General features: G+C 33.8%; 1 pseudogene; it reads left to right on the top strand.

The window, feature by feature from the left end:
* Window positions 1-4,436: 4,436 nt before the first annotated feature.
* LOC126726834 (probable galacturonosyltransferase 4) lies at window positions 4,437-9,165 on the top strand (annotated as a pseudogene).
* Window positions 9,166-9,951: the final 786 nt, after the last annotated feature.

Raw genomic sequence — 9,951 nt, 5'->3', positions numbered from 1 at the left:
GTTCCTTCTTAATACTTATCCTCTCCCTTGGAATGATTCGGAATGTTGCTCTTGATGGCAGACTATGCCCTCTCTTCTCGGCCTTGCCCAGCCAACGAGGGATTCTTCCTTGTTTTCCCCCTGGGGTGGCTCTAATCGGACTCCATTTCTTCCCTCATTGGCACAGACCCCTCTGGAAGTGTTTAACATCCTCGGATTGGGCCCCTAGCCCAACATATATATAGATATGGGCTCCCTGGCCTTTCACCCCTACAGAGAGATATATATATATATATATATATAGCAAAATGAAATCCCATTTTACTAAATAATATCCCTTTATAATGTCTACCTTCAAAACACACATTTGAGTAACTTTTATCCTTATGATAATTTATGACAATTTCTTATGCTAACACATTTTTAGCAATGCTTCCTGTAACAAATGTGGCTTGATATTGGCCAATCAATGCATTCAAGTTTGGCTTCAACCTATTGGTTAGGATTTTAGTTATACACTTACAGAGATCATGATATCAAGCAAAATATCCCCACATTGGATGGACTAGGAGTCTTGAGAAATGAGAACCGGTGTTAGAGTGTGGTGGCATTTACTTTCCCTAAGAACATAACAAATTAGAAGAGAGATTGCACATCCTCAATAACATTCTAATCAACTAAAGACTACGCTTTCTTGTATAACTGTGCTGTACGTAAAACCATGTGGACCGAATGCCTTTATCACCATCCATGCTGATTTAAGACTTTGAGTTTCTTCAATCGTAACCCCAGAAGTTGCTCATAGAATTTGACTGCCATTTCGTTAAGCATTTTTTATTTAGGTAAGAGTGGAGGATTGAACCTTAGTACAAGACCATATATTGGGATCCAAATGCCAATCTTTGGCACATCAAACAATGGAGTAAAGTACAATTTTGGCCAATAAAAGTTTAGAGCTATTTTTATTTTGGTCTTTTATGTTTGAAAATTTTTATTTTGACCGTTCCCTGAATAATTCTGACGGCATGACCGATATTAAAAAGAGATCAAACATAGAGTGTCATACTAAAAATTTTAAAACATAAAAAGTTAAAATGAAAATAATTCCAAACTTTCATTATAATATAGTAATCTACAGCTTTCTAACTCTCTCACTTACGTATGAAACTAAGTAGTGTTCTGATCACCACCCCATGTTTTATAGAAAAACGACACAGATACAGGGGTTTTATGTGAAGACAAAGAACTTAAAAGAACAATGAAATGTAAAGTATTGAAACCCTAGACCGTAGCGAGTTGTAGCCATCTGCCGACACTTTTGTTTTGTTTTCCAGTGCTAGCTACCATGAGATTCTGATTTTTGTGGTGTTGATGTGACTTCCATCCATAACACACAGATATGGGCTCCATGAAAGTTAATGAAATGTACCTCAACTCTGTGCTTGCTAGTACAACGTTCTTTGCCCCAGGAGGGGTGGCCCAGAGGTGTGGGTCTTGCGTGCATGCTCATGGTCCCATGTTCGAGTCGTGGCAAGTATCATGTGTGGGAGGAAGGAGGGAGAGGGGTAAGGGGGGATTTTCATGGCATGCATTGCGCTCCATACTTTGACTCTCTTGGGGTGTTAGGGTGAGATTTGTGGCGCCCTGGTCACAGTAGTTATGGCTCAATTTAACATTCTCTAGTGGGAGGTACTTCTGTTAGGTCACGTCTTGAGAGGGAAGTCACATATGACCGCCCCTTTTTGTTCATAAAAAAAAAAGTACAACGTTCTTTTTGGATGGTGCTTATATTAAATTCAGTTATTGAAATAATAAGGTTATCTTATACATGCATGCTTAATTAATTTCAGGAATCCAGAAAAATCTTGCTAGCAACTCTAGAATGAGTATAAAGCTAGCTAGCTTATGAAATATATTAATGGGTGGCCAAGTATTCAACAAATTGGCAATGAAATGGTAGTAGGCATTTGAGTTGAGGAAGAGAAAAGTACATTTCCGACCTGGATTGAGAGAATGAGACCCAAAACAGGAAGGGTGTTTGCCACGTAGTGATTGTCTGTGACGTATAAAAGGCAGGTAAGCCTGATTAAAAACATGATTATTATGTTCACCAAAAAAAAAAAAAAACATGATTATTATAATACGGTCAGATTCGTTTTCATGTCTTGGATAACCAATATATATATATATATATATATATATATATAAAGAGGACCAACAGACGATAATTCTTAAATATTATTATTATAACTTTTTAGAGTTTTAAGTATATGTTTATGTGATAATTGTGTTTTTTATTATTAGATTAAAATATTAATAGGTAGTTGATGTAGTTGGAAATTATATTTCAAATATCTTATTCAATCATAAAAAACTTTACCAGTTAAGCTAATTATTGAAACCCACTAAAATATTATTTTTGATAAAAAGATAACTCTAATGATGAGACAAATTGATTCAAACTAGTGGGTATTTTTATGTGGGGTGTGGCTTCTATTTAGTGTCCTGTGACACTGAACCCATTGCGATCATGATATGTGTCTATTTTCAAACACGTGTCATGATCATAACGAGTTGAATGCACTGAAGGCACTGGACAGAAGTCACGATCCTTTTACGTGCATGGGAGGTCAACATTGATGTAGGAATTAGGAAATATATTTTTGATAAAACGATAACTCTAATGAGGAGACAAATTGATTCAAAGTAGTAGGTGTTTTTATGTGTATGAGAGGTCAACATTGATGTAGGAATCTGAAAATATAGTAAATTAATAGAAAAGTAGTAGTAGTAGATGGGAAAGAGATCTGGGTGAGAATTGAGCAATTGGGGCATAGGCTCGTGATACACTCTGTCGGGTACAACTACAAGTGGACCCTAAATAAGGACGCAAGAAAGCGAGTAAAACCGCAGGGGTTGGGAAAGTAAGAGAAGGCATGGATTAAGTCGTAAAACGCCATCATAAAAAGAGCCGTCAATCACGGGTGTGCACTGTCCAGTTTTTACTGCTACAGTTCAATCGGTAGTCGTACCCATCACAACAAAAGAAAACATTGTTTGAGCAGCATTGGTTAATGTATTCTTGGATTTTAAAGTAATTTGGGTTTATATTTTAATTTTAAATTAGTAAAGGGGTGTTTGGTAATGTTATTCCAGTAATGTTGTTTGTATTTTTTTGAAAATAAATGTAAGTGAAAAGGTATATAAAAAAATGTGTAATATTGTTTAAATACTGAAAGCTGTTTTTCTATTTATACTACTAAACAACCTTTAGATCATTTTAAATATCATTCAAATAAATTGATATTAAAATTTTTAAAATTCAAAGTATTTTATTTTTTAAAATTATCTAAACAACATATTTTCATATGTCTAAATTATGCTATCCAAATGTAATGTAATTACATAATTGAAATAAATTCATTTTTTTTAATAAATTCAACCATATCATTATTCATTATTAATGTAATTGCATCATTGGAATTTTTATAAATAAATATGAGGACCTTTTATTATTATAAAATTAAGACATTAATATATATATATATATATATATATAATAGTCAAAATCTGAATTTAAATCTCTTAGCTAATTACAAATAAATTTTAACAAGTGGATTTAATTAGAACCCACCATTAGATAGTTGAATTATATTAAAGAACTGAAGACATATTACCAAATTGTACCTAAGATTTATCTAATTACACACAACTTAATATTTAATTATTCATTCTCAACAAATAATTTTTTTTTAAAAATTATATGTAATTATCATTAACTTAAATAATTAGTGAAATATTGTTAATTGATATTTTTTATGAAAAAAATATGTTGTATTATTTTTTAGGAAAAAAAAGAGAAATGATATGTCCACAATATTTTTACAACATTTTCACAACAAATCATAGATGTCAAATTGTTATTAGTTGTTATTATTGGGTTAAAAAAGTAATCTCAGTGCTAAATTCAAATTTGAACCAATAACAACTAACCACTTATGATTTGTTATAAAAATGTTATAGATGTAACACTTCTCAAAAACAATTTTGTTATTTTTACTTTTTATTTTTTATTTTTATGAATTAATGTTAGTTAATGTGGTATAAACACAAATGATTGCAGTAAACTAATAATTAAATCTAAATCACTATTCTAAGGAAAGAATATGACATGTGTATCGAATACGTACATCTACTACACCACACTTTGTATACAAAGTGACACGTTATATTTCCCAACCATTATGCCTTTTATTCCAAAATTAGAAACTCTAGAAAGAGTTAAAAAAAAAAAAAAAGACAACTCAAAACTCAAGAAGAGTAAAAATGTTCGAAACACGGCTAAAAGCCGCGTGTTTCATTTATTTATTTTGAAACCGTTTCATTTATTGATTATACCATAATTAATCACGCCACTTCTTTCTCTAATTCTCTCCCAAAAAAAAAAAAAAAACACACACACACACAATTCTTTTAACCTATCCTTTTCTGCGTTATCACCTCTCTCTCTCTCTCTTTCTCACTCATCAATGTCCTGCTGTTATTATCAGAGCCGTCTCTCCCATCTCTCTGTTTGTTGCGTTGTAAGTATTTTGTTCACTTCTTGTTTTCTCTCTTGTTACTACTGTGATGAGCATTACCAAGGTTTTGTCTTAGTTAAAAAATAATAATAACATTGTAGAGAGCGAGTCCGAGGTTGCCTTTCTCATTTTTACTGCTTCTTCTTCTCTCTGCCTCTTCGCTTTTCTAAGCTCTAAGAATCACAAAATTGTCTGATGTGAGCGAGCAACACACTTTTTTTTTCTTCTTCTTCCTTCTACAGCAAATCTGTCTGTTTTAGTTTTATTCTATGTTCAATGTATAAAAGGGTAAAGCAACGGTCTTAAATTTTTGTCAAGAAAGTATCCAAAGAATAAAGTTAATAAAGTGGTTTTCAATTTTTCTTTCTTTCTTGCTTCTTCTTTATACAATAACAACATTAGATTTTGTAAAAGAGATAAGAGAGAAAGAGAGAGAGAAAAAAAAGAAAGATATGGTGGTGAGGAATTTGGTGTTGGTTTTGCTGTTTGTGACGGTGGTTGCTCCGATTGTTCTGTACACCGACCGCCTCGGCACTTTCAAGACCTCTTCTTCTTGTAAGTTTTTTTTTGTTTTTGTTTTTAGATTTGTTTCAAGTTTTCTCTTTCTGGGTTTTTTCTCTTTTGGTGATTTGAACATTCTTTGCTTTGGTTTGCAATTTCTGCAGCTAGAGACGAATTTGTTGAAGATGTTACAACTGTTGTAAGTAGTATATACTTTTCTTTTATTTGAAAACAAGGGCTATTCTCTTTTGGGTGTATCTTGTATTTTGATTTTTCATTAACCAAATCTAAATCTATGGTTAACTACACAGACTTTGAATGGCCATAACGAGCGTCTAAATGTGCTGCCCCAGGTAATACTTGTTCCTTTTTTGGGTTCTCTTTTGATGATGCATCCATATTAGTTAATTTGGAGTAGTAAATTTCAGATCTTTACTCTTCAAATTATTTGGTTTTTGCTGTATAGGAATCGGCAACCACCATTAAAGAACCGATTAGAATTGTTTATTCAGATACCTCAACCAAATCTCTTCCAAATTCAGATGATTTAGAACTACAGGACACCCACATTGCTGTTTCAGGTCAAGGTACTCCCTAAAAAGTCATTTTTCTGGTTCTAATTTCTGTTCTGTTTTGCAATTACTAAAACCAATATTTGCACAACTGCACAATTGTTCTCATCTTTATAATTTTCTGCTTGGTATTTATATCATTTATATATGCATTTAGTAGAATCAAGGTCTACCAGAGTATTATCTATGACGGACGAGGAAGAACAAGATCAAAGAACTAACCTCATCAGGGAGGTCACAGATTCACTCGAGGAAGCAAATGACTCAAATGAGCATGATACTGACACAAACACTCACAAAAACATTGGGGAAGATACAATTGATGCAGATGACCAGGCTGACCAGTCATCAGATAATGCCTCTCAAAATACTCAAAATTCTCAAAATATGGTATATGATTTATATTTTTTTCCCTTTAACTTGCTTTTTTTTTTTTTTTTTTTTGATTGTCAAATTTGTACTGGTTGGTGCTGCTCCTATTTGTAAAAGTCTTTTGATAGCTCTGTTTTATGTTAGAAATAGAATTGCATACATTACAAATGCTGTGATACTTCTGTGCTCCTCATCGTGCTTAGGGTGCTCTTTTGTTGACTTGATGTTTATTAGTGGGTTTCAGCATCTAACATATTGTAGTAAAACCTACTGTGGGACTTGTCATTTGGATGTTGGAAATAGTATGTCCTAATAGTCAACCCACAAAAAAAGAAAAAAAGAAAAAAAAGGTCATTCTGACTATCTTGTGTATTGCTTGGATTCTGCAAATCCCTAGCTTGAATGTTTATGACTTAGTATTTGAATTTTTTTTTTAACCATGTTATATCATGTCTCCTTGAAATAGGGGTTAAACTATTATGTTTGATATTTATTTTGATTATTATCATTGTTGCCTATTGTTATTGAATTATTTTATCCTAATCATTTGATGAAATATGCTTTCTTTGCAAACTTCTTATCTCTGATTCATGCATATTATCTTGAATAACCGCATCCATGCCAAACTCTGGGCCTTTTTGTCCCCTTTTCCCCCTATCTACCATGTGGAAAACTGGAATATTTATTGTGCATTTTAATCTTCTTTTTTTATAATTATTTTCCATTTTTCGTCCAGGAAATAAAGCATGAGAAACAATCCACTAAGCATGAGCAACAAACCACTCAAACTTCAACTAAGGTTAAAAAGAAGGAACGCAGAAAACCTGACACTAGCATACAGAATGACCAAACAGCTATGCCAGATGCTCGGGTGCTGCAACTCAAAGATCAGATCATCAGGGCAAAGGTTTATCTATCCCTCCCAGCCACAAGAAACAATCCTCACTTTACAAGGGAGCTTCGGGGTCGGATGAAGGAAGTTCAGCGAGTACTAGGGGATGTGAGAAAAGATTCTGAACTGCCAAAGAAGTAAGTCTTCTCTTTTAACATATTAATATGCCGACAACCTAATTTTCTCGATTTTTTCCTTCAAATATTGATCTTATTATTAGGTTCTCTATTTGGCTTGCAATTGTTTAAATTCTCCCATCTTTCTCTGCCTTAAATTGTTGGTATGGTTTATTTTTATGCAGTGCCTACGACAAATTGAAGGCAATGGAGCAAACATTGGCCAAAGGAAAGCAGCTTCAAGATGACTGTGCTTCTGTGGTGAAGAAGCTGAGAGCTATGCTCCACTCAACCGAAGAGCAGCTCCGAGTGCACAAAAAGCAGACTATATTCTTGACTCAATTGACAGCAAAAACGATTCCTAAAGGTCTGCATTGTCTTCCATTGCGCCTTACAACTGAGTATTATACCTTGAATTCTTCTCAACATGACTTTCCAAATCAAGAGAAGTTAGAAGACCCTCAGTTGTTCCATTATGCATTATTCTCTGATAACGTATTAGCAGCAGCAGTTGTTGTAAACTCAACTGTAACATATGCTAAGGTAATTTTCACTCATGATATAGCTATTCCCTTTAATTGCTAAGAAAGAATTTTTGGAATGGCTATTCTAAGACTCTTGTTCCCACACCCTCTTTCTTTTGTTGAACTTCCCCACCTGCAAAAAAAATAAATAAAAAATAATAATAATAATAATAATAATAATAATAATCTGCTATTTCAATGTTTGATATTTTTGTTTGACATCTCAAATTTATTGTTTGGAATTCTGGCAGGACCCTTCGAAGCATGTTTTCCACATTGTTACTGATAGGCTAAATTATGCAGCAATGAGGATGTGGTTTTTGGCAAATCCACCAGGCAAAGCTTCTATCCAGGTTCAGAACATTGAAGAATTTACATGGCTAAATGCAAGTTATAGTCCAGTTCTCAAGCAGTTGGGTTCACAGTCCATGATAGACTATTACTTCAGAGCTCATCGAGCCAATTCTGATTCAAATTTGAAGTACCGGAACCCAAAATACTTATCTATCCTCAATCATCTTCGATTTTATTTGCCAGAGATCTTCCCAAAGCTCAACAAAGTGTTGTTCTTGGATGATGATATTGTTGTAAAGAAGGATCTCACTGCCCTTTGGTCTCTTGATTTGAAGGGGAATGTTAATGGTGCTGTTGAGACTTGTGGAGAGAGCTTCCATCGTTTTGATCGGTATCTGAACTTCTCAAATCCTCTTATCTCAAAGAATTTTGACCCTCATGCATGTGGATGGGCATATGGGATGAATATCTTTGATTTGGATCAATGGAAGAGGCAAAACATCACAGGATTGTACCACAGATGGCAAAAGCTGGTAATGATTATAATTTTAGATCCTTTTTCGTGGATGATGCTCGTCTGGTTTTAATACTTGTGTTTGGTTGACAACTATCTTGGTGCATGTGACACCTAAACATAACACAGAATGAAAAACATCAATCTAAATTCTAGAGCTTTATAAACATTTATCCATACACTAGCATGAATTTCAACCTAATACCACATATATCATGGCCATTTGGGTGGGATTCATAATTTTGTCTCCAATATACTAAAACTAGGGCTAAATGTAACTTAAGTCCAATGGGATGTCCAAAGGCTCCACTAATGTCTTTAAGTACAACAAGGGCAGATGGTTTTTGTTTGACATGTTACTGTTGGGTATAGGTATAGCATGCGTTTTTGCTCTGTTCATATGGTATACATATGCATTCAGTTACTCAGTATTCAAAGCATTACAAGAGATTTTGACATCAATTCTTTTAATCTTTTCCCTTGCAGAATCAGGACAGACAGTTGTGGAAGTTGGGAACTCTGCCACCTGGTCTCATAACATTTTGGAAGCGCACTTATCCACTTCATCGATCCTGGCATGTGCTAGGCCTTGGTTACAACCCTAATGTAAATCAAAAGGAAATTGAGAGAGCAGCTGTCATACACTATAATGGCAACATGAAACCATGGCTTGAGATAAGCATACCCAAGTATAGAAACTATTGGACAAGATATGTTGACTATGATCATCTATATTTGCGGGAGTGCAACATTAATCCATGAAATGGCTCTTCTTTATCATTAAAGTTTCCTCTACAATATCTCTTTGGCCACAATTTTTCAGGTCTGCTTCTTTCTCTATGTAGTATTTTTTTTTTTTTTTTTTTTTCAGTTTAATTCTTACGCCTTTTAATTATTAGTATTATTTGTATTTGTTAAATATTGGCATAGAAGAACGGAAGCCCCAGTGGATGATGTACTTACTTTTGGGATCTTTAGTCACACGCATCTGCAGAATTGGAGCTGTTTTTGTAAATGATTTGAAGCTTGATTTTAGGCTGTCCTTAGAGAGTATGTCATCGTCTCATGGTAATGTATATTAGATTCTTTTAGATTTGCAGTACTTCCTCAGAAAGCAGTATCCAGTTTGCTATCTCTTGGCATCAGTAATGATGAATATATACATTTTTTGTTTTTCTTTTGAGTTTGTTGAGATAAATTTCAAATGCAGCTACGAGTTGTCTTATAGTCAGGTCATTTGTGTAAGTTGGTTGTTGCTAACTGTGGTTTCCATTGCAAGGGTCTGCAGCTGCCTTTTAATTGCTGTGCTTGTTGCTTTCTTATGTTGTAATTAAGACAATCTACCTACTTTGGGCTATCAAATCTTTATTTTTTGGTTCATGGCGATAAGTATCTTTTTGACAATACTTTGCTTGTTATGTGATATTGTATTATATTTAAAAGACTTAAATTGTTATCTAATATTGTGGTGGTTAACAATCAAGAGGGAGGGACTACAATAACTTTTTATAGGGTTGGTATTGATTTGCAATCCTTTGGCATGCATTGCATACTTTAATACCTTCCTTTTGCAATGTTTATTTTGTATAGTCAAGTACAGATTTGCT

This window comes from Quercus robur, chromosome 5 (assembly GCF_932294415.1).
Source record: "Quercus robur chromosome 5, dhQueRobu3.1, whole genome shotgun sequence".
In the NCBI taxonomy this organism is placed as follows: domain Eukaryota; kingdom Viridiplantae; phylum Streptophyta; class Magnoliopsida; order Fagales; family Fagaceae; genus Quercus; species Quercus robur.
The sequence above is the reverse complement of the archived record's forward strand: the minus strand, read 5'-3'. Positions and strand labels throughout refer to the sequence as shown.